The sequence below is a fragment of the Pantherophis guttatus genome, chromosome 8, assembly GCF_059756535.1.
Source record: "Pantherophis guttatus breed Tessera chromosome 8, ASM5975653v1, whole genome shotgun sequence".
NCBI classification, from domain to species: Eukaryota; Metazoa; Chordata; class Lepidosauria; order Squamata; family Colubridae; genus Pantherophis; species Pantherophis guttatus.
In genome coordinates this window covers 4071521-4087500 of record NC_142070.1, presented here as the reverse complement: position 1 = coordinate 4087500, position 15980 = coordinate 4071521, and the positions used below count along the sequence as shown (strand labels likewise).

At 44.5% G+C, this 15980-nt stretch overlaps 1 protein-coding gene across 18 annotated transcripts in view; it reads left to right on the top strand.

The window, feature by feature from the left end:
• The window catches only part of PTPRA (protein tyrosine phosphatase receptor type A), a 132161-nt gene that overhangs the window by 34387 nt on the left and 81794 nt on the right, over positions 1–15980 (top strand). For 8 of the 18 annotated variants that reach the window (XM_060687185.2, XM_087874828.1, XM_060687190.2 and 5 more), the window contains exon 2: positions 15243–15314. The exons of 4 other annotated variants lie outside the window; for them this stretch is intronic. The gene's annotated coding sequence lies outside the window, so the exon portion shown is untranslated. Of the gene's footprint in view, positions 1–884; positions 1482–15242; positions 15315–15980 lie in introns of all 18 variants that reach the window. 6 more of the 18 variants (XM_087874829.1, XM_087874818.1, XM_087874822.1 and 3 more) reach the window with 2 other exon arrangements.

Below are 15980 nucleotides of genomic sequence, written 5' to 3'. Positions count from 1 at the left end.
GATTTCGATTGCTTATTTAGCAGGGTGGATAAAAATCAATGATTTAAAAAAAAAAAAAATCAAAAAAATCGAATTTTTTTTATTTAATTCAGATTTTTTTATTTAAATCGGATTTTTTTGATTTTTATTGAATTTATTTTAATAAAAAAACTTTTGGGGTAAAAATCTATCGTAAGATAGTTTTCTATTTAAGATACATAAATAATTTAGTTTATTCAGCATGAAATGGAGCTTAGTTATGTAGCAGGAGGCTGTATATTCTGCAACACGGGGACTATTTGTGAGTCAACAGTGGGTCAAAGGAGTAGCAGAGATGACAGCTGCTCTTTAAAAATTATGATTTAAATCGAGTTGATTTAAATCAAGCCTTTTTACTAGTGATTGAAATCATGATTTAAATCGTGATTTAAATCAACTCGATTTAAATCAAATCCACCCTGTTATTTAGTATCCTATGCAGTGGTGGGTTTCAAATTTTTTTACTACCGGTTCTGTGGGTGTGGCTTGGTGGGCGTGGCAAGGGAAGGATATTGTAAAATCTCCATTCCATCCCCACTCCTGGGGGAAGGATACTGCAAAATCCCCATTTCCTCCCGATCAGCTGGGACTTAGGCAGAGAATAAATGGGGGCGGGACCAGTCAAAACTTTTACTACCGGTTCTCCGAACTACTCAAAATGTCCGCTGCCAGTTCTCCAGAACTGGTCAGAACCTGCTGAAACCCACCTCTGATCCTACGACTATCGCTAAGTGTTGTATCTTACGATTCTTGATGAATGTATTTTTTTTATGCACACTGAGAGCTTATGCACCGAAGACAAATTCCTTGTGTGTCCTAATCAGACTTGGCCGATAAAGAATTCTATTCTATTCTATCCTTTTTAGATACGCAAGTGGAGCTTATGCAAGTGATTAATGTATGACTCTTCATTGGAGAATTTGCAGCTTCCTTCCTTGAGGCTGGCCGTGCAAACCAGCCGAGTTACTTCCCTCTGAATGCCGTTTGGTGTGTGAAATTGCTACCTTTCCTTTCGCTTTGCCTCCTTAATTACGGGCAAAGCTACTATCAAGAGCCATTTTCCCAGCAAAGGAAAACCCAGAGACTTGAGTTGATCGTTTCTCAGCTGACTTTTTTTCCCCTCCCTGCTTCCTAAAAGGAGATGCTGGCTTGCTTGCTTGTTCAACCAAGAAAAATGCACTTCCTTGGAGCAGCGTAGGAAAAGCCTGAAGAGTGGCCTCATTTTGGAGACATCGCACACAGCACGTGGGTGTTCATTCAAGGAGAGAGAAAATAACTTTTAAAGAAATTAACACCTTTTAAAAGAGTAGGTCTCTCTCTCTCTCTCTCGAGGTAAACGGCTGTCAGATCTGAGTGGAGAAATATTTAAAAGTGAAATGAGTTTTCCAATGGGGGGGGATTGGGGATATGTATCCTCGCGCCTGGCTTTCAAGAAATCAGAATTGGGAAATAGCCCATTGCTGGTAAGTTGGATTTTTTTTTTTTTTTTTGCTTTTTAGTTGTGCGTACTTCTCTTTCCTTTTTATTTTTACTTTCAAAATGTCAAGGTAGGATCGCTAGGCTTAATTGTGAGTTTGTTTCCTATTTCGGTTTGTTTCTTGAAATGTAGAAGGCTGCCCCAGCTATCTAGAACGAATCTTCAGGATTCAACAGGCATATTTCTAATGCTGATTGCCTTTGAATTGCTTTGGTTGGCTCCAGTGGGGTTTTTAACCGCTAGTCCTCGACTTACGACCTACAAGTGAGCCCAGAATTTAGGTTGCTAAGCGAGAACAGTTTCGAAGTGAGTTTTGCCCCATTTCACAAACTTCCTTGCCAGTTGTTAAGTGAGTCACTGCAGTTGTTACGTTAGGTGCACGGTTGTTAAGTGAATCTGGCTTCTCCATTGATTTTGCTCGTCGCAAAAGGGGATCACGGGACCCCGGGACGCTGCAACCCGTCATAAGTATGAGTCAGTTGTCAAGCATCCGAATGCAAATCACGTGACCATGGGGATGCTGCAACGGTCGTAAGTGTGAAAAAACAGTCATCAGTCACTTTTTTTCAGTGCCGTTGTAACGTCGAACGGTCACTAAACGAACTGTTGTAAGTTGAGGACTACCTGTGTAATTTTTCTCCTAGCCTGGTCAGCAATTGTCGTATGCTGTCCAGAGTTACATAAGTATGAGTCGGTTAGCCACATATAGGTAGCCCTTGACTTACGACCACAATTGAGCCCATCGCTTCTTGTTGCTAAGCGAGATAGTTGCTCAGTGAGTTTCGCCCCATTTTACGACCTTGCTTGCCACAGTTGTTTTATTTATTTATTTATTTATTTTATTTTAAATTTATATACCGCCCTTCTCCCTGAGGACTCAGGGCGGTGTACAGCCAGAATTAAAAAACATGAAATACAAATATTAAAAACAATTAAAATATATATAAATTTGGCCCAAAATTAAAAATACAAACCAATTAAAACATTTAAAATTTCTTCTTAAGCCAGCCCGGCTTGCTGGAAAAAGTGGGTTTTAAGGGCACGGCGGAAGGCACTGAGGTCATGGATTCTCCTTATCTCTGGGGGGAGCTGATTCCAGAGGGTAGGTGCCCCCACAGAGAAGGCCCTCCCCCTGGGGGTCACCAGCCTGCATTGATTGGCTGATGGCACCCTGAGGAGGCCCTCTCTGTGGGAGCGCACGGGACGATGGGAGGTCGTCGGTAGCAGCAGGGGGTCTCGAAGATAGCTAGGCCCTATGCCATGGAGCGCTTTAAAGGTGATAACCAACACCTTGAAGTGCACCCGGAAGACCACTGGGAGCCAGTGCAGCTCGCGCAGGAGTGGTGTTACATGGGAGCGCCACGCTGCTCCCGTCACTACCCGCGCTGCTGCGTTCTGGACCAGTTGAAGCCTCCGGGTGCTCTTCAAGGGGAGCCCCATGTAGAGAGCGTTGCAGTAGTCAAGGCGAGAGGTGAAGTGAATCAGTGCAATTGTTACCTTAATAAACATGGTTGTTAAGTGAATCTGGCCTCCCCATCGACTTTGCTTGTCTGATGGCCGCAAAAAGGTGACCTTGTGACCCCCGGGACACTGCAACCGTTATAAATATGAGTCAGTTGCCAAGCCTCTGAATTTTAATTGTGTGACCACAGAGACGCTGTAGCGGTCGTAAGTGTGAAAAACAGTTATAAGTCATTTTTTTTTTCCAGGACCGCTGTAACTTTAAATGGGTCCCTAAACGAACGGATGCAAGTCCAGCTCGGCATTTAAATATTTTTGGGGACGGTTTATTTTTGGGGAAATGCATGAATAGTGTGATCATACATTTTAATACAAATAAGCATAATATTATTACTCATATTTATTACATTTAATTTTCATTGTTTCATATTGTTTAAACATCCCTAATACTACCTAAACCTCCCTCTTATTATTACATATATCTTGTTATATTAATATATATATCAGTGGTGAAATCTAAAATTTGTTACTACCGGTTCTGTGGGCGTGGCTTGGGGGGGTAATGTGATTGGGTGGGCGTGGCCATTTTTTTTTCTTTTACTTTTAAAACCATTTTTTCTAAAAACCTTTGGTGAAGGGGTTGTAAAAAAATGCTTTCAAAAGGCTCTGAGGATCCCGGCTGAGTTGCCTGATCGGCAGAGGTTTTTTTTTTTTTTTACTTTTAAAAGCATTTTTTTGGCCAAAGAAGTTGTAGAAAAAATGCTTTTAAAAGTTAAAAAAAAGCCTCTGATGATTGTGCGGCTCAGCTGGGCAAGGGGGGGGGGCAGGGATTTTTGCTACCGGTTCTCCGAACCACCCGCCTCCATCACTACCAGATTGGGCAATCCGATCCAATCTGGGAGCATTTCACCCCATATATGTGTGTGTGTGTGTGTGTGTGTGTGTGTGTGTATCCAATTATTTCCCTCTTATTTCTATCTCTATTTTCACTTTTTTTTTCATGTCACCGTAATATTCAAAGATGTTCCTTTTCTATCTTCCCCCTTCCCCCTGCTTTATTATTCCTATTTCCCTTATTTAGCTCTTCGCATCTATTTATATTAAAGTTTCATCCTTCATTCTTTCATCGTTCGGGGTTTCAGTATACACTTCTAGTACCAGTCACAATCCTTTAAACATACAGAGTTAATCTACTTAGGTTTTTTTCCAATCACCCAATCCGTGTGATTCTACTATTAATCCACACGCTAACATTAAAACATGTTCTTTCATTATCTAACCAACCCTCTTTTCGATCAACTTCTACAGTTGTGACTTTACATTCAAAGTGTTAAGATCTCTGCAGGCAAGGCAGGAAGTCCGTTGGGTTTGACAGGTGGGCTGCCCTTGGGATTTGTGCACCTCAACAACCACAGCAACAGCTAAACAACTTTCCGCTGCCTCGGTGCATCTGTTAACAAGCAACAGCCCGCCGTTTCATGGGTTTTGGGCAGGCCAACCCCTTCTGAAAACTCACTTAGCTGAGCAAAAGTGCAAATTTTTATGTTCGAAGAGAAGAAAAGCAGGTTTGATTTAAAGGTGTGTGTGTGTGTGTGTTATGTCCACTTTTTTTTTTTTACAGCTTAAGTCAATGATGGCTAACCTTTTTGCCGTCGCGTGCCAAAAGCGGGCAGAGTGGGGAAATTGCACATGCATGTGCCAACACCCATAATTCAATGCGCCCCGTCCCCCCACGCATGATCCCCCCGCTTCTCCCCCCCGCTTTTGGCCCGTGATGGCACGGTGGGCCTGGTAGGCCCATTTTTTGCCCTCCCCAGGCTCCAGAGGCTTTCTAGGAGCCTGGGGAGGGTAAAAACAGCCTTCCCCAGCCCCTCCGGAGGCCCGGTAGCAGCCCGTTTCCTGACTTCCGGTGGGCCCAGAAGGCCTGAGGTAGGACAATGCTCGCGTGCCCACAGATATGGCTCAGTGTGCCATAGGTTCGCCATCACGGGCTTAAGTAATTGATCCCAGGTTATCCAATTGCAGCTGAGCCCAAAATTTCCATTGCTAATCGAGACAGTGATGAAGTTTTGTCCCATTTTACGACCTTTCCTGCCACAGGGGGGTTCAGGGAATCACTGCCGTTGTTAAGTAAGTAACCTGGTTGTTAAGTGAATCTGTCTTCCTTCCTGCTTGAGTTTGCTGAAAAATGGGATCGCACGACCCCGGGACACCGCAACCGTCATAAATATGAGTTGGTTGCCAAGCGTCTGAATTTTGATCGTCTGACCACGGGGATGCCGCAGTGGTCACAAGTGTGAAAAATCGTCATAAGTCACTTTTTCAGTGCCGTTGTAACTTCGGAACAGTCACTAAATGTACCTCGATCCTAGTTTCACTCCAAGCACCTTCATGCAGTCCTGTGCAGGGCGCAATCTCTAATCTCTGCGAGTCTGCTGAACAAAACTCTGCAATTGGTGACAGGAAGAGCATCCGGCGCTTAAAACACTCTGCTAGCTCCATTCAGTTGCCCAGACTCTACCCCGCAACCGATTATGGGGTCGTTAAATGATGATGATGATGAGTGAAGGGGGGAAAAAAAACCCTTTTCTTTGCAGCTTAGAGTGGCAGAATGGCGGGGGACACCGAGGACCTTAATACAATTCAGAATCAACATTATTTTATTTTCATCCTGAGTTGGCGTTGCTTCATGTTAGCGGTGCCGTTGAGAATTTATTTATTTATTTATTATTTATTAATTTTATTTCTATACCGCCCTTCTCCCGAAGGACTCAGGGCGGTGTAGAGCCTGATTAAAAGCACAAAGACAGACAAAATTTAAAAATAATTAAAATTATTAAATAATTGGCTCAATTATAAAACCCCCAAATTTAAAATCCCACATTTAAAACCAATTAAAATCTTTACATTGTTAGCCCGGCCTGGCGGAACAACAAGGTTTTGAGGGCACAGCGAAATACCCGGAGGTCGGAGATCTCATGCATTTCTGGGGGCAGTTCATTCCACAGGGCAGGGGCTCCCACAGAGAAGGCCCTCCCCCTGGGTATCGCCAGCCGACATAACTTGGCCGATGGCACCCTGAGGAGACCCTCTCTGTGGGAGCAGACTGGCCGGTGGGAGGCTGCTGGTGGCAGAAGACGCTCTCGAAGGTACCCGGGTCCTATGCCATGGAGCGCTTTTAAAGGTGGTGACCAACACCTTGAATCGCACCCGGAAGAGAATGGCTTTGTCCGAATTCTATGAACTTTTAGATAGAGCAATTCTGCAATTCCGCCTTTCTGTTGATCGTGAACCATGGGAAATTAATATTTCTGCTCCTCTTGTACTAGACCAGAGGTCAGCAACTTGCGGCTCTGGAGCCGCATGCGGCTCTTTGGGCCCTCTGCTGTGGCTCCCTGTCAGGTGATCCCACCACTGGCTGGCCCCGCCCTTCGCCCTCCCCTCCCAGTCACTCCTCGCCTGGCCTGAGAAGGTAAGGGCGACGGCGGAGGATGGAGAAGCAGCCAGGGCAGAGACAGAGAGATACAGAGAGAGGGGGAGAGAGGGAGGGAGGGGAGAGTGAGAGATGTCAAAATGATTTTGTGGTTCCCGGTGTTTTTTAACAACTGGTTCTCTGTCCTAATGACCGGCTAGCTAGGTGTGGCTGGGAGGTGTGTGTCATGTGACTGGTGGAAGAGAGTGATATCGAGTTGGCCACGCCCACCCAGGTTTTGTGGCTCCCGGTGTTTTCTTTTCTGTGGGACACGGATCCAAATGGCTCTTTGGGTATTTAAGGTTGCAGACCCCTGCCCTAGACCTTTTTCATCATTGTTGGACCGCCTTCTTTGGCTAAACGAAAGGATAAAATCCGGCACGTCTGTAATTTTGTGCTTATTGTGCTGCTCCTTTTCCTCCTCACTGCTCCGCCACTCCACTTAATGGGTATCCACATCGCCACTTGACAGACTGAGTGCCAATCAAATCTTCCTCCACAGCTTGGTTCCGCCCACTCTATCTGCGCATGCTCAGTCTTTTCACTCAGTCGCTAGTGATCAGACTAGAGTGCCTTTATCTCTTGCCAAATATTTTTTTGTCCGAGTCCATAAATAACGGTAGGGATTTGAGCAGGAAATAACTTCTTTTCGATGGCTGCCTAGTACTGGCATTAATAATGTAAAAATCAGATTCTTGGCGTTCCGTTTGAGAGAGAACAGGAGTTACACTGGCTAGCAAATGGATTTTTTTTTTTTTAATTTGATTTATATGCCGCCCTTCTCCGGAGACTCAGGGCGGCTTACAAATTGCAGGCAGCTGTGTTAATAACAGGGTGCATTAAACCACTGTACTACCAAGGCTCCTTGGATTCCAGTCTTATTATTTTTTCTTAAACCAGAAAAATGTGAATGAACATGGGTGATGGATTTGGGGTCAAGAATAAACTGATCATATCAAACTTATATTTGCCAGACACCTGTCAGGAATAAAAGACCAGATGCACCTGTGAAGCTTCGATTTAACTACTTTATTGCTAAAAGCCTGCATGCAGGAATCTTCTCAACTAATGGTCAGCACCTGGTTAAAATTAAATCGGAGCCAATGGCACTCAAGGGTGGTTGGACTTTGTGCTTATGATTGCAAGTAGTCCTTTTTTTTAAAATGATTTATATGCCGCCCTTCTCCGGAGACTCAGGGCAGCTTACAAGCCGTTAAGCAATAGCCTTCATACTTTTGTATATTTTATACAAAATCAGCTTATTGCCCCCACAAACCAGGTCCTCATTTTACCTACCTTAGAAAGGATGGAAGGCTGAGTCAACCTTGAGCCTGGTGAGATTTGAACTTGCAGTAAATCCAGACAGCTGGTGTTAATCACAATGCTATCAGTCTGCTGAGCCACCAGGCCCTTGACTTGCAACCATTCACTTACTGACCGTTCCAAGTTACAACGGCATTGAAAAAAGGGACTTATGACCGTTTTTCATGCTTACGACCGTTGCAGCGTCCCCGTGGTCACGTGATCGAAATTCAACCGCTTGCCAACTGGCTCATATTTATGACGGTTTGCAGTGTCCCGGTGTCACGCAATTCCCTTTTGCAACCTTCCGACAAGCAAAGTCAACGGGGAAATCCAGATTCACTTAACAGCCGTGTGACTAACTTAACAACTCCAGTGTTCCACTTAACAAGTGCAGCAAAAAAAAAAAAAAAAAAAAAAAAGTTGCGAAATGGGGCAAAACTCCATTTAACAACCTCAGGGCTTTAACCAGCAGAAATTTTAGGCTCAATTGTGGTCGTAAGTCGAGGACGACCTGTATTTAAGGATTCTAGGCTGATTCCTGTTTTCACGCCTCCTTCTGGCTCTGGCAGTCCTTCTCCTGCGACACCTCGTCGTTGGCTTTGGGCAAGCAAATGCCGGTGAATTCTCGTCGTGGTGCTTTCTTGCACTGCGCTTTGCAAAGTAAGGTTAGCAGGTAGATTTCGGTTTGAGATGGAAAAAAAATAAGTTGAGTCAGAACGGTAACCACATTCTTCTGTCACTCACTTAACTGCTGTCTTACTTAGTAATGAAAATTCCGATCCAATTGTGGTTGTAAGTAGAGGACTACCTGTAGAGCAGGTTTGTCAAACTCGCGGGCTGTGGGCCAGATGCCCAGTTTAGCGAAGGGGGGGAAACGTACCGATATGTCACGTGACGCCTCCGTGATAACGTGACTTTGACACCCCTACTGTAGAGTATTAGCTAAACACCAGCTTAGCCCTAGAAGAGAAGTGGGACTAGAACTCACCCTCTCCTAGTGGTTGGCCCAAGTCACCCATCTTGGCTTTTATTTATTTATTTATTTATTTATTGCGATTTATATGCCGCCTTTCTCCCTAGGGACTCAAGGCGGCTTACAAAATGACAACTTCAATACAAATCACAATACAATACCAAATTAAAATCAGTAACCCAATTAAAAATGATTTAAAATTATACCAGTGTACCCCCAAATGGATCAGTTTAATTGGCGGAAGAGCCACGTCTTCAGCTCGCGACGGAAGGAAAGAAGGTCGGGGGCTGTCCTGAGCTCAGTGGGCAATCCATTCCAGAGGGTCGGGGCTCCCACAGAGAATGCCCTCCCCCTGTGCCTAAGGTGGGACTAGAACTCACCCTCTCCTAGTGATTGGCCTAAAGACACTCAGCTGGCTCTCATGTCTGAAGTGGAACTAAAACTCATCCTCTCCTAGTGATTGTCACAAAGTAACCCAGCCGGCTTTCGTTCCTAAGGAGGGACTAGAACTCACCATCTCCTGGTGATTGGCCCAAAGTCAACCAGCTGGCTTTCTTTCCGAAGGAGAGACTAGAACTCACCATCTCCTGGTGATTGGCCCAAAGTCACCCAGCTGGCTTTTGTTCCTAAAGAGGGACTAGAACTCACCATCTCCTGGTGATCGGCCCAAAGTCACCCAGCTGGCTTTCGTTCCTAAGGAGGGACTAGAACTCACCATCTCCTGGTGATCGGCCCAAAGTCACCCAGCTGGCTTTCATTCTGAAGGAGGGACTAGAACTCACCATCTCCTGGTGATTGGCCCAAAGTCACCCAGCTGGCTTTCATTCCGAAGGAGAGACTAGAACTCACCATCTCCTGGTGATTGGCCCAAAGTCACCCAGCTGGCTTTCGTTCCTAAGGAGGGACTAGAACTCACCATCTCCTGCTGATTGTCCCAAAGTCATCCAGCTGGCTTTCATTCTGAAGGAGGGACTAGAATTCACTGTCTCCTGGTGATTGGCCCAAAGTCACCCAGCCAGCTTTCATGCCTAAAGCGGAACTAGAACTCACCGTCTCCTGGTGGTTGTCCTAAAGTAACCCAGCCGGCTTTCATTTCTCAGGAGGGACTAGAACTCACTGTCCCCTTGCGATTGGCCCAAGATCACCCAGTCAACTTTCCTCCATAAAGCGAAACTAGAACTCACACTCTGTTGCTTTCTAACCTGATGCCTTAACCACTAGATCAAGCTCCCTCCCTCTCTCTAGACAGAATTGACACCTTATAGTGATTCATTTCCAACGTTCGTGGCCTCGCCGTTGGCAACACCCTCTAAACATTGAGTAAAGCGCTAGTTAAACGCCTAATGACAAGGGGTGTGTCGGTGTGTGGCACTTCTGCTTATCCTAAAATGACACCCAAACACAAACAATGGGCTTTGCCCATTCTCAACTCTTGTGTAAAATATTCCATCATCTCCTGTGACTTTTTTCCTGGGGCATCTTGTTAATAATGGCAAGGATGGGCGGTTGAATCCTTTTATTGTATTTGTTTCCGTTTCAAGCTTTTCATTTGGTGTCTGTCCACCGTATCGTGTTGTATTTATTTGTCCGCGTTTGGGCGTCTTGGGTTTCTCTCTTAATGCGCTAATTCTGGTTTTCACATATATTCAGTGCCGGATGTCCACAATGTGGATGTAATGCAATGATTTTGTGTATGAAATAATCAAATTTTCAATGCTTTAAAACAGGGTGGATTTGATTTAAATCCAAGAGCCTTGGTAGTACAGTGGTCTAAGGCACCCTGTTATTAAGCTGGTTATTAAGACCAGCTGCCTGCAATTACTGCAGGTTCGAATCTCGCCAAGGCTCAAGGTTGACTCAGCCTTCCATCCTTTCTAAGGTAGGTAAATTGAGGACCCAGTTTGTGGGGGCAATAAGCTGACTTTGTATAAATATACAAAAGAATGAAGGCTATTGCTTAACGCACTGTAAGCCACCCTGAGTCTCCGGAGAAGGGCGGCATATAAATCAAATTTAAAAAAAAAAAAATGAATGGCCTTGAAAAGCTTGTTAAAAAACGATGGGCTCCGTCTATTTAGATTACATTCTTAGCAGAAGAAGAGAATGAGAGAGTTGGAAGGGACCTTGGAGGTCTTCTAGTCCAACCCGCTACTGAAGCAGGAGAACCTCTACTGTTTCAGACAAATGGCTGTCCAATCTCTTCTTAAAAACCTCCAGTGATGGAGCATTTACAATTTGTGGTGGCAAGCAGTTCCGCTGTTTATTGTTCTCACTCTCAGGAAATTTCCTCCTTAGTTCTAGGTTGCTTCTCTCCTTGATTCATTTGCATCCGTTGCTTCTTGTCCTGCCTTCAGGTGCTTTGGAAAATAGGTTTACTCCCTCTTCTTTATGGCAACCCCTTATGATTGGGGTGGGGAACAATGTCCCTTTTTTGATTTATGGACTTCAACTCTCATGCTGGCTCAGGAATTCTGGGAGTTGAAATCCACAAGTCATCAAGGGGCCATCATTTCCGACCTATTGGAACCTATTAGATATTGGAACCTATTACTTACCCTGTTTCCCCGAAAACAAGACATCCCCTGATAATAAGCCCAATCGGGCTTTTGAGCACATGCGCTTAAAATAAGCCTCCCCCCGAAAATAAGCCCTCCCCGAAAATATTTAAACACAGAGCTGGAAATCAGGTAAGACAGCAAGAGGAGCCCCATTTTCCTCCCTCGCTGCTCCGATATTCCACCGATTGGGAAGGTTCCACTGTCATTGGACTGACTGAGTGCCATTCAAACTTCCTCTACAGCCTGGTCACGCTCCTTTCTTCTGTGCATGTCCAGTCTTTTCACTCAGTTACAGGTGATCAGACTGGTGTGCCTTTTGTTCTTAGATACAATCTGTCAATTTGCCTTAAACGGTAGAGTTTTTAGCTGTTTTTTTGTTCGGAGAGTTGTGGATTTAAAGGGATACAATAATTTAGCGCTGAGCAGCTTCGGCGTTTCCCGGCTGGGGCGCCAGCTGTCTTTGATCGTTTTGAAAGAAATACAGAAAGTAGCGCTACACGGCTTCGGCGTTTCCCGGCTGGGGCGCCAGCCGCTTTTGGGCGTTTTTCTGACGCGCCCCAAAATAATAAGACCTCCCCGAAAATAAGGCCAAGTGTTTATTTCGGGGTTCAAAAAAATATAAGACAGGGTCTTATTTTCGGGGAAACACGGTATTAGATATTGGAACGAGAGGTTGTATTCAACCGGTTTGGACCGGTTCGGGAGAACCGGTAGTGGAGATTGCGGGTGGGCCCATCCACCTGCCCTGCCTTTATGCCGTCTTATTTAGCCTTTTTTTTTTTTTTGAGGCCATGCGCATGCACAGGTGCGTGCACAAAGCGAGCGTCCGCGCGGACGGCGAACCAGTGGTAAAAAATAAGTGAAACCCACTGTTGATTGAAACACTTACGTTATGAGGTTGTTTATTTTAGGATTTAATTTAATTTGGTTTTAACGGCAGTGCAGATTTCTTATCATTTTCTTGGCGTACCTAGTCCATCACCAAGAACCACGAGATTGTGGTGGGACGTCTTATCTCTCAATCAATGGAGGTCCATAAAATGGGACTTGCTTAATTCTCTCTCTCAAGGTCTGCCTGGCTTTTGGGGTCGGGATTTTTATGGAATGGGACGAAGTTTCTTCTTTGTTCTCAAAATGCCCGAAACCGTCTTTTGTCTTCTAATTAAGTGCAATTTTTCCTTTGGGAGGAAAATGTTTGTTGTTGCACATCGTAACTCCTGCATTCAATTAGGTGGAAAGTCCAGCTTGCAACAGGTTTAAAAAAGAATTTCTCTTGTGTGAGGTAGATGGATATGAAGAAGAGAAAGGTTGATGGATTAGTAATTTCCCTGTTAGGAGAAGACAAGGCATTTATTAACATTATAGGTAGGCCTCACTTCATTTAGTGACAATTTGAAGTTAGAATGGCCCTGAAAAAAGGGATCATTTTTCACACTTAAGACCACTGCAACATCCCCGTGGTCACATCATCAGAATTCAGACGCTTGATAATTGACTCACAGTTATGACGGTTGCAGTGTCTCCGGGTCGTGTGATCTTTTGCGACCGTCTGACAAGCAAAGTCAGTGGGGAAACCAGATTCACTCCACAACCGTGTCCCTAATTTAACACCTCTGCAGTGATTCGCTTTACAACTCTGGCAAGAAAGTGAGGCAAAACTCACTTAACAAAAACGTTTTGCTTAGGAACAGAAATTGCAGTCGTAACTTTGAGGAATTACCTGTATTTTGCCGAGCAGCGCACAGCAGCCTTAGGATCTTGTAATATAAAGCTTCTCTTTCCAACTTTGGGTTTTAGAGTTTAAAAAAAAAGGCAACTTTGCTTATGGAATCCCTTCCAAAAAAATGTATAAATTAGTAAGTGGGCATATGCCAGTGATTTGCTATATATTTTTTTTTAATGGGAAGCCGGTTTTTTAATTGTGGATGAAATTATGTGCAAATAATACCCAGAACAGCATGTCCCACTTAAGGGAAAGGGAGATTAAAGAGCATATAAATTGAGGTAGTAAGAAAATGAATAAATTATAGCCCAGGCGTCTCTGGATAACGTAATAATTTCCTTAGATTTCCTTTGCATGACAACATCTGCGCTGGCCAGCTGTTGCTGAAGGACTGTAACACAACCTTGTTTATCTGTGTCTCTTCGAAGTTGAAGCCTTTTTTTTTTTAAATCGCCACAGTGATTTTTCTCAAAATTAAATGCCCTTAACAAATTGAGCTCAAGGCGATGTCTCTCAAAGAAACGAGAGTGCTAAATACTTCAAGGTGTTAAATACCTGCCGTTGCCCGTGAAAAATATTAATTAATTGCAGTTTTTGTTCATTACCAGAAATGTTTAAATAGATTTCATATTAGAGTCCGCTGTTAAAAAAATAAGAGCGTGAGGAAATTTGTGGTGAGGCTTTGTAAAGTCAAAACAAAGTTAGCGTATAAACATTTTTCTCCCTCCCTCCCTTCTGTCCCTCCCTCCCATCGTCCTTCATTTCTTCCTTCCCTCTAGTTCTACTTCCTTCCTCCCTCCCTTCTTTCCACTCCTTCCTTCCTTCCCTCTCTTAAAGAATACAGAATAATAGAATTGGAAGGGACCTTCGAGGTCTTCTAGTCCAGCCCCCTGCTCAAGCACGAGACACTATACCCGTGATGGTGAACCTATGGCACGCGTGTCACAGGTGGCACACGGAGCCATATCGGTGGGCATGCAAGTGTTGCCCTAGCTTAGCGGGAAACGGTCTGTTTCCAGCCTCCGGGGGGTGGGGTGGGGAAAGCTGTTTTCGCCTTCCCCAGGTTCCTAAAAAGGCTCTGGAGCCTGGGGAGGGCGAAAAAATGGGCCTACCGAGCCCACCGTGCCATCACGTGTGAAAAGTGGGGTGAGTGCGGGGGTCGCACCTGCATGTGCGGGGGGGGCGGGGCACAATGAATTATGGGTGTAGGCACGTGCACGAGCGACCCTCCCACACTCCCCCCGCTTTTGGCACGCAACAGCAAAAATTTTAGCCATCACTGCCCTATACCATGTCAGACAAATGGCTGTCCAGTCTCTTCTTAACCCCCCATCCCCCAGTAATATAGCAGTCACAACATCTGGTGGCAAGCTGTTCCACTGGTTAATTGTCCTCACAGTTAGGAAGTTTCTCCTTAATTCCAGGTTGCTTCTCTCCTCGATCAGTTTACATCCTTTGCTTCTTCTCCTGCCTTCAGGTACTTTGGAGAATAATTTGATCCCTCCCCTCTTCTTTGTAGCAACCGCTCAAATACTGAAATGCTGCTTCTAGACTAGCCAAACCCAATTCCTGCAACCGTTCTTCATATGTTTTAGTTTCCAGGCCTTTAGTAGATGCTCTTCTCCGCGCTTTTTCCAAAGTCTCAACATTTTCATAACGGGGGGTGACCAAAACTGGATGCGGTATTCCAGGTGTGGTCTTACTAAGGTTTTATAAAGCGGTACCAGAGGTGGTGTTCAGCCAGTTCGTACCGGTTCGGGCAAACCGTTAGCGGCAACTGTGCCTGCCCACCCGGACATAATGCCATTCTATTTAGCCACATTTTTGAGGCCAGGCGAATGCACGGAAGATGCAAAGCACATGCGAGGAAGGCCGGGTGTATGTACGGAAGGCGCTCGTGTGCACAAAGCGAGCTCGCACACGGGCGGCAAACCAGTAGTAAGCATAAGTGGAACCCACCGCTAGAGCGGTACTAATACTTCTTGTGATTTTAACTGTATCCCTCTGTTTATGCAACCAAGGATTGCATTCACTTTTTTGGCTGCCGCCGCACACCGCTGACTCATGTTTTAGGGCTCCAAGATCCCTCTCACAGTTAACTGCCTTTGAGCCCGGTTTCGTCTAACCTGCTCCTTGTACATTTTGGGTTTTCCCACCTAAGTGTAAAACCTTTACTTTTTCTTCTTTTTTTTAATGTGCTTGTTTAAGTGGAACCAGCAAAGTAAAACCTACATTTTGCTCTGTTTGATTTGCAGCCCTACTGATTTGAAGATTCGACTTTCACGCAGTTATCCTCCTCAAGAGACAGATTTTGCCAAGAATACGGGGTAAGCAGATCAGACGCTAAGATAATCAGTCTTCAGAAACAACATGGTGCGACCCTGCGATTCCCAAACCGCGTAAAAGTGTAGTAGCTCAGTAATAAAAGATGGGAAACAAAGCAAGCATGTGAATGTTCGTTATTACGTTTTGCTTGTTTGTTTTTAAATGGATTTATTTAATTCCGTATCTATGACCGCCCACCTCACTAAGTGACTGTGGGCAGCAAACAGGTTTTAAAGTACTTTCTATTATTATTATTATTATAAAACTAGTTGATAACCCAGCGTTGCCAGGGTATACCAGAGGGAGCCTACTTGTGGAGTACTGTGAAGCCGTTACCATGGCAACTCCACTGTGCTGTACAGTAGAAGCCATTTTAAGGCACAACAGGCTGTATCTTAACAGAATTTGAATCCAAAATACACACTATCGTTGTCAAAAGTACTGGGATTTGACAGAATAGAATAGAATAATAGAATAGAATAGAATAGAATAGAATAGAATAGAATAGAATAGAATAGAATAGAATAGAATAGAATAGAATAGAATTTTTTATTGGCCAAGTATGATTGGACACACAAGGAATTTGTCTTGGTGCATATGCTCTCAGTGTACATAAAAGAAAAGATATGTTCATCAAGAATCATAAAGTACAACACTTAATGATAGTC